The 7,387-nt window shown below is 48.9% G+C and overlaps 1 pseudogene; it reads right to left on the reverse strand.

The window, feature by feature from the left end:
- Nucleotides 1–6,291: 6,291 nt before the first annotated feature.
- On the reverse strand, nt 6,292–6,498 carry LOC142270973 (U2 spliceosomal RNA; annotated as a pseudogene).
- Nucleotides 6,499–7,387: the final 889 nt, after the last annotated feature.

The following is a 7,387-nucleotide window of genomic DNA, read 5'->3' on the forward strand; positions in this document are numbered from 1 at the left end:
CCCCTATTAAAGAGAGATACAGGCCTATTCCCCCTGCGCACTACCAATGCGCCAAAGACATGTTGAGGAACATGAAGGAGGCAGAGGTTATTAGGGACAGCTGTAGTCCCTGGGCCGCTCCGTTGGTGCTGGTTAAGAAGAAGGATGGCACCATGCGGATGTGTGTGGATTACCGGAAGATTAACCAGATAACGCATAAGGATGCTTACCCTCTGCCCCGCATCAAAGAGTCCCTGGCCTCGCTGAGAACCGCTAACTACTTCTCCACCCTTGACCTCACCAGCGGGTACTGGCAGGTGGCCGTGGCACCGGAAGACCGAGAGAAGACTGCCTATGGGACCGTTTTGCTGTACTTGGATGATGTGATTGTGTACTCACAGACGTATGAAGCCCACCTGGAGCACCTAGCCGAGGTGTTCGCGTCCCTTGCCAAGTATGGGATGAAGTTGAAGCCCTCAAAGTGTCATCTGCTGAAACCCAGAGTGCAGTACCTAGGACATGTGGTTGGTGCGGAAGGTGTCGCCCCCAACCCCGAGAAGATCACCGCCATCCAAGACTGGCCGAGACCGACCACAGTGAGGGAAGTGAGGCAGTTTCTGGGCCTGGTGGGATATTACCGTCGCTTCATTAAGGGGTACACAAAGATGGCTGCCCCCATGCAAGACCTCCTCGTAGGACAGACCAAGGGTGGTAGATCCCTAGTAGCCCCATTGGTGTGGGAAGAAAAGCATGAGGAATCCTTCCGCCAGCTGAGAACAGCCCTGACCGGAGAGGAAATCCTAGCGTACCCTGACTACAGCCGCCCATTCATCCTCTACACCGACGCCAGCAATGTGGGCTTGGGGGCTGTTCTATCCCAGGTCCAAGACAGAAGGGAAAAGGTAATAGCTTATGCTAGCCGAAAACTCCGACCGACTGAGAGGAACCCTGAGAACTACATCTCCTTCAAGCTTGAGCTCTTGGCACTGGTGTGGGCTATCACCGAGCGTTTCCGCCATTACCTGGCAGCAGCCAAGTTCACCGCGTACACAGACAATAACCTGCTGACCCATCTAGATACGGCCAAGCTGGGCGCGTTGGAGCAGCGGTGGGTGACCAGGTTAGCCAACTACGATTTCACCATCAAGTACCGGGCCGGCCGTACCAACGTCAATGCCAATGCACTCTCCCGGATGCCCCACCTGTCGGAAGAGGGGCCAGAGGATGATGACCTCGAAGAGATCGAGTTGCCTGCATTTCACCGGCCATTCACTGAGAAGGTGCACGTCTACCAACAACGGGTGAACCTGGATCCGCTGCCCCGACAGGACTGGCAGGAAGCTCAGGACCAGGCACCTGCTGTCCGCCTGGTCAAGACTCTAGTGGAACAGGGTTCTGCTGGGATAGACCCTGCTGCCCCTGCCGAAGCCCAACGTCTGTGGCAAGAACGGACCCGGCTATACCTACACCAGGGGAAGTTGTATCGCGAGCTGATTAATCCAAAGACTCACGAGAAGATCCGCCAGCTGGTGATTCCCCAGGCTAAAGTGCCCACCGTCCTGCAAGCATACCATGATGGTGCAGTGCACTTCGGGTGGAAGAAGCTAGAGATGTTGTTAAGAGAGCGGTTCTATTGGAGTGGAATGCGGGAATCTGTGGAGGCCTGGTGCCGAGAATGTGGCCCTTGCGCATTGAGAAGGAAGGACGAGGCCAGCCAGAAGGCACCCCTACACCCGATCATTACACACCAACCGCTGGAGCTGGTTCCCCTTGACCATGTAAAGCTCACCCCCAGCCGAAGTGGGTACACCTACGCTCTGACCATCGTAGACCACTACTCGAGGTTCCTGGTGGTTGTCCCAGTTAAGGACTTAACCGGCCGCACCGCTGCTAAGGCTTTCCAGGCTTATTTCTGTTGACCGCATTGGTACCCGGAGAGGGTGCTTACCGACCAGGGTCCGGCCTTTGAAGCAGAGGTATTCCAGGAATTCTGCCAGTTGTACGGCTGCAAGAAAATCCGGACCACGCCTTACCACGCCCAAACCAATGGCATTTGTGAAAAGATGAACCACTTGGTCCTGGGCCTCCTCAAGACGTTACCACTGGAAGAGCGGAACCTGTGGCTGGAGAAGCTACCTGACCTGGTCGATATGTACAACAACATCCCTTCCAGCTCTACGAAATGCACTCCAGCATACCTGATGAGAGCTCGTCCCGGCCGGCTACCAGTGGATCTGGAAATGGGCTTGGAAGCTTCAGAAGCACTCCTGTCGACAGCTGAATGGGACACTCGGCGGAGGACACAGTACCGACAGGTCCAGGAGTATGTTGAAAAGAACTTGTGCCGGAGTCGGGGACAACAGGAGCAGTGCTTCAACAAGAAGGCGCCTGCCGGTTCCTTCCAACCTGGGGATGTAGTGCTGAAGCGGAAAAGAAGGGCCCACAAGCTGGATGATCAATGGGAAAAAACCCCGTATGTAGTCCAGCCCACAGGATGGGAGAATGGGAAGGCCTACCAGATCAGCCGTGACCAGGGGGGGACTTTGGCCACGGTTTCCCGAGACCACCTGAAGAAGTGCCCACCAGCATTGAGAGTAGCGGATGAGGCTCCAGTTCCCAGTCCAGTGGAGAAGGAAAAAGAGGTAATCCACACCATGATGGGTGATTTTCCAGCAGACTGGCCTACACAGAACGGTGCGGTGATCCTTCCAGTGATACTGTTCCCACAACCCGTGGATGAAGAAATGATGGAAACGGTTAACCGCGAGCCAGTGCCCAGGGATGTACCTGTACCCAGCTCCCCTACGCCTCCGCCTGCCCCACATGATAGCAGGGAGGAGGAACTGACTGTTCCCTCTGCCCCACTGCCTGTCACCACTGACACCGGACCCCGAAGGTCCACTCGCTCCAACCTAGGTAGACCCCCACTTAGGTACAGGGAAACTACTCTTTAAAAGGGGGGGGCTTTATGTGTTGAGTGTACCAGTTTGAAAGTTTTAAATGATAAGTAAAGATGATCAACCTCTATAAATCACTTGTAAGGCTACATCTGGAATATGGGAACCAGTTTTGGGCTCCACATTTTAAAAAGGACATTCAGAAGTTAGAGTCAGTTCAAAGGTGGGCAACTAGACTACTACAAGGAATGGAAGGCCTCCCATATGATGACAAGTTGAAAAAGTTATTAAGTGATTATTGGCTACAATGGGGCTTTCTGGCTGGTGCCAGCCTCTCTTCTTAGCACACAGGAACCACAATCCCTACACCATGCTTCAATGGATTCTCTCATCCCAGCCCAGTAAAACTACATATTTTACACAGTCATAAGCAGCCCATGGGCATTCACCTGCATTCAAACCAATAACAGCTCATAGACCAGACAATCCATCTACCACTGGACCAAAGACAGGAAGTTAAATCCACTGCCTGCGGTAACCAACTTAATCCTATAGGCTACTCACACAACAAACCCAACAGAAAGGAAAATAACATGGCTTCGATTATCCATCCAATGAAAACGCATAACCATTGTGAGCCATTGGACAATGCAATTGGACACATGGTGACATGGTGCACGGCCCAATGAATCAAGTCTTTACTTCATATTCACGGTTTAAGCCCTTGGGTTCTAATGTGCCCAGAGTACATATCCAGAAAGATTCTCTTTCTTTGAGCTAAACACAAGTCAACAATACATTGTAAGCAGATTCTATTACCAGTCCCACACCATTTTGTGACGCATAATCACACAGTGATCCAATTAAGATTCCAAGTCATCGAACATGTCCAAGCCATACGTAGAGGAGGCAATAGAATTAGGAAGCTCAAAGAAAGGGAATCTTTCTGGATATATACTCTGGGCACATTGGAACCCAAAGGCTTAAACCATGAATATGAAGTACAGACTTGATTCATTGGGCCATGCATGGACATAATGGACATAATTCTAATAGGCAGGACAGGTAATAAGGAGCACAAGGGATATGCTAAAATGTGTTGTGTGACAAGACAGACACAGGAAAGGAGATGATAACAGGTGTAGGGACCAACAAGGTGAGACAAGGGGTATCAGGATAGGGTCAAGTAGGTATGAATGTAGTAATGGGGCAGGCATAGAGAATTGTATGCGAATGTGAATTACAATAAGTCACTAAGGAAAGGAATATGTGAGTGTGTGCCTAATGTAAACTAATATTGTACTGGCAAAATTATAGATGGAAAGGGAGAAGGGGAGAGGGGAGAGAGGAGGCTGTAATTGACTACAAGGGTATGAGTTATGAGTGATCATAGGGATAGTGCTACATAAGTGGAAATACCTATGGAGGACCGGATGTGTAAGCGCATACCTTATACAAACCTATAGAGTGCTGATGGGTGAGAGTGTGATGTTAGATATAAGACATCCTATAGTGAATAGTGAGCCGTAATCAAGTGCAACAGGGATATTTCACGTGACTATGGGAACCTGGAAGGTAAAGAAAGGGGAGAAAAAACTGTTAGACAAGGTAATCAGACAAACATGACAAATAAAAAACAAGGAAGAATGGAACTCCATACATACTGGAACCATATATAGTGTGAACACGAAAAAGAACCGGGCGTTAGAAAAAATGTGCACGGCCCAATGAATCAAGTCGGTTCTTCATATTCATGGTTTAAGCCCTTGGGTTCCAACGTGCCCAGAGTATATATCCAGAAAGATTCCCTTTCTTTGAGCTTCCTAATTCTATCGCCTCCTCTGCGTATGGCTGGGACATGTTCGATGACTTGGAATCTTAATTGGGCCACTGTGCGATTATGCGTCACAAAATGGTGTGGGACTGGTAATAGAATCTGCTTACAACGTATTGTTGACTTGTGCTTAGCACAAAGAAAGGGAATCTTTCTGGATATGTACTCTGGACACATTAGAACCCAAGGGCTTAAACCGTGAATATGAAGTACAGACTTGATTCATTGGGCCGTGCACCATGTCACCATGTGTGCAATTGCATTGTCCAATGGCTCACAATGGTTATGCGTTTTCATTGGATGGATAATCGAAGCCATGTTTTTTTCCTTTCTCTTGGGTTTGTTGTGTGAGTAGACTATAGGATTAAGTTAGTTACCGCAGGCAGTGGATTTAGCTTCCTGTCTTTGGTCCAGTGGTAGATTGATTGTTTGGTCTATGAGCTGTTATGGGTTTTAATCCAGGTGAATGCCCATGGGCTGCTTATAACTGTGTGAAATATGTAGTTTTACTGGGCTGGGATGAGAGAATCCATCGAAGCATGGTGTAGGGATTGTGGTTCCTGTGTGCTAAGAAGAAAGGCTGGCACCAGCCAGAAAGCCCCATTACAGCCAATAATCAACCGCTAGCCGCTGGAACTCGTTGCTCTAGATCATGTCAAACTCACACCAAGCAGGAATAGATACATTAGCCCACCATCCCACCCAAAGAGCAACTTCTGCTGCGCAGCTGGCTTTCTAGGCAGCAGCGCTATCGTGATGTCAGCGGGGGACATTGTGACAAGCCAGTGTTCCGTCACTTCATGTTGTGCACTGTTCAAACGGAAAATACATCAACAGGCAGACTACAGAAAAGCTTACTAACAAAGGTTAGAGAGGGGCTTTCTCAGAGGGCTTTTTACAGTTTGTCTATTCCCAATTAGCCGTTTAAGTATGCTTAATGAAAGTACTAATTCTTTCATAGGCCGCCCATTCTTAGTATTTGACGTTCCTTATATTGCGGTATCAGTCTTCGCAGCAGGTTGCAAAACATTCATCACCCATGACTGTCCCCAATTGGGCTCAGAAGCTAAATGTCTATCATGACCTCTCTTTTTGAAAGTCCAAGAGCAAGCAAACTCTTCCTCCAGGAGAGGGAGCCAACAGATCACTAAAGACATCATCATTGCTCAAAGAAAACACCGAAAAACAATGGAAGCTTTAATTGGAGTGGAATCTGATAGACAGCACCTGATGCCAAGTCTGCATCTTCTAACACCTGCAGTCACTGCAGCAGCTGAATCCAATGTGTCCAAAAGGGATCTATTCTATTCAATTGCAAATGATCTAGATAAGACTGAGAATAAGATACTGCACGGGACATAGCAGAGTTGGTCAAGTTGAGTGGAGATGAGTTTGCTATTTGGCACAGCTTTTGCATCAATAAAGCAAGTAAAAGGTGTGAAAGATAAAAAAAAGGGTGAAAGTGTGAAAAGTGAATTGGCCAAATTGAGGTGCATATAAAGTTTTTGCTTTCTTTCAATTCACTAATGGGGCTCATTTGAATCAGGTGAATTGAGTTCTGCTTTTGGAAACTGGGTTAAGAAGGGGTGCACCGGTCCTGGAGGTACTGCAATACCAGGTCAATGCGTGGAGTGGACAGAGCAAGATTTTTTCCATCTCCTTGTTCTAAAAATCCATTTAATATATGGTCCCCAGAGAGGGGACGTATCAGATATTAAACTGATAAGAACAGATTTAATTTTTTTTTTTTTCTGTTTATCAGTAGGACTTCAAAATAACAAAGGTGATCGCCTCCCGTTGCCTGGGAACCGTCCAGGCACAAGAGGGCTATGTGTCACCAGAAGGCGCACACACTTCCTCAAGGCCGGCAGACGTGCAATCCCAGGCACCTTCCAGTACCGACCAAGGTAGCGTCCTCCGAAACTACACTTGATCTTAGCCAAAAGGCCGAGAAGCTATAACCCGAATTGGTTACGGCCTTGAGTGGCACCCTGGCCTATACCGGACACATCTTAGGGAGAGGGAGACAAACCCACGCCTACAGAAGACATTTTGTCACCCAAGCCAACCCTTGAAAAGGCTGTTTTGCAGAGCAAAAACAAGAAGAATGATGCTTTTTGCAGCCGCCGCCCACTGCAATTAATCTGAATAACTCCTCCTCCTCCAAGCACCTCCCCTCCCCCTTGCAGTCTTTCCAATTCATGATACAAAAAGACGGACGGACAGGACAGGACAGGACAGGCTGCCTGACTTTCCGTCACTGCCACCCTTTGCCATCCTTGCCCGTAGAAAGCCCTTTCATCATCCCCAAACCCTAATCTTTTCCCTTCCCTTCCCAGCTGCGTCTCACTCCCTTTCATTAGGAAGTGAGCGCAGCCTTTTCTCCGTTCTGCACATGCGCGACGTTAAACACAAATGCGCAGGCGTGCGTTCCATTAGCCTCACTGCATTCCACTCCCATACAGGAAGTGGGCGCAGCTATTACTACGGTCGCACATAAAAGAACCCACGGCCACCACTGCACACAGCTGACTCCACCACAGGACACCCACTTCTACACCAACGCAGGTAAGACAGGATCGGCACCTCTATGCTCCCGTTACAATCAGGCTCAGTCACCATGTGATAACGCTCTCAACTCTTTAGTTGCAGGCTCCCCTTGCTTCACCTCCACTGG

This window comes from Anomaloglossus baeobatrachus, unplaced genomic scaffold, assembly GCF_048569485.1.
Source record: "Anomaloglossus baeobatrachus isolate aAnoBae1 unplaced genomic scaffold, aAnoBae1.hap1 Scaffold_3334, whole genome shotgun sequence".
Classification (NCBI taxonomy): Eukaryota; Metazoa; Chordata; class Amphibia; order Anura; family Aromobatidae; genus Anomaloglossus; species Anomaloglossus baeobatrachus.